At 54.8% G+C, this 1,468-nt stretch overlaps 1 pseudogene; it reads right to left on the bottom strand.

Annotated features, from left to right (window-relative positions):
* Nucleotides 1-260: 260 nt before the first annotated feature.
* Nucleotides 261-1,076, bottom strand: LOC147983611 (uncharacterized; annotated as a pseudogene).
* Between the last annotated feature and the right edge of the window lie 392 nt (nt 1,077-1,468).

Here is a 1,468-nt window from a genome sequence, read left to right as displayed (position 1 = left end):
AATCACCGATAACCACACTCCGAACTTCCAGCGACTCACAATTAACCCCAAGTAAGATCCCACCGGACCTTCCTCTTGGGGGTAGGCAATGCCAATCAAAATCGGCACCCCCCGATAAAGTGCTAAGGAACTGTGGGTGAAATTTTCCCTCCTAGTTTCTGAAAGGTTAATGAAATCCAACTTGTATTCAATAGACGCATCCGCTAGAAATCTTCTTTTAGCCAGGTCCTTAAGACCTCTACTATTCCAAAAGATGCCTCTCATATTTCATCATGAATTTTTTTAGAGGTACGGATCCTGGCACTTCTACACACAGCTGAGGTGGGATAAACCTTCCGTTTCCACTTCCTCTTAGGCTTATTTTGATCTTGCATCCGGTCCTCACAACCGGACTCTGTGGACCTAATTTCTGGAACATTTACATGTAACGAGTTTCTCGGGGAATCGAGAGCCTCATCGTCCTCTGTTTCAGGGAGTGAAGGGGCCAGATCTGCACAAAGACTGTCAAGCACCCTGACACCCAACGCATCTATGTCTGACTCATTCATGGGCTTCACAGCTGCTAAGTTACGAATCAATTCCAAAGCACGCTCCGCTTCGACATCGAGAATATCATTAACTGATTTAGTGATTTCACTACCACTACTACCTAGTGAAACCCCTAGTTGATTTGCATTGTAAATAATTTCATCATCGGAAAAATGTAAAATCAATTTTGACGTGTTGACCGACATACCAGTGGTGACCTCAATGTCACAAAGCTTGGCCGGCCACATGGCGCACCTGAGCTGGATGTCATCAACATCCGACCGATCCTGAAGGCGACTGCTCATCCATCGTCCTTCAGAAACAGGATCCGGGATCCCTCCAAAAGCAATGATCTCTTCGCGCGTCGCCCCATTGGAGGTGGGGCCGCCTGCCCGACCCCCAACAGAACTCAGCTAAGCTGGGGCCGCTGAGAGGCCCCCGAAAGCCGTCGAGAGCTCCTGAGCCAAAGGAGAAGAGGGAACGGGGGCCACCTGTCTACGCCCCCCTCCTGTCGTGACCCCACTGTTGGAGTGAGGGGAGTTCACCATCGGGCTCGCCACCCGAGGCGAAGCAGGCACCACGGGCACCGCCACAGACGAGAGCACTAAGGGGGAGGGAGGGGCGGAGGCCTCCTTCAAGCACCCCCCTCCCGGTCCGGCCGCCGACGCCGAACGAGCTAGCGGAGAGGAAGGGGCGGGGGCCTCCTGCCCGCGCCCCCACCCTGATCGGCAACCGTGGCCGAGTGCGTCGAAGGAGAGGCGGGGCGGAGGCCTCCTGCCCGCGCCCCCTCCCGGTCCTCCCGTACCACAGTCCCGCGGCACGACCACCGCCACAGAAGACGAAGATGTAAATCGTAAGGCCGCCTACACACGAACACCCCCGCCAACTAGGCACTCCTGGACACCCATATCAACCTCTGCCGGTGATGTCGGTGAACTCT

This window comes from Triticum urartu, chromosome 2A, assembly GCF_056163025.1.
Source record: "Triticum urartu cultivar PI428250 chromosome 2A, HENAU_Tu73, whole genome shotgun sequence".
Taxonomy (NCBI): domain Eukaryota; kingdom Viridiplantae; phylum Streptophyta; class Magnoliopsida; order Poales; family Poaceae; genus Triticum; species Triticum urartu.
This window is presented reverse-complemented; position numbering and strand designations above follow the sequence as displayed.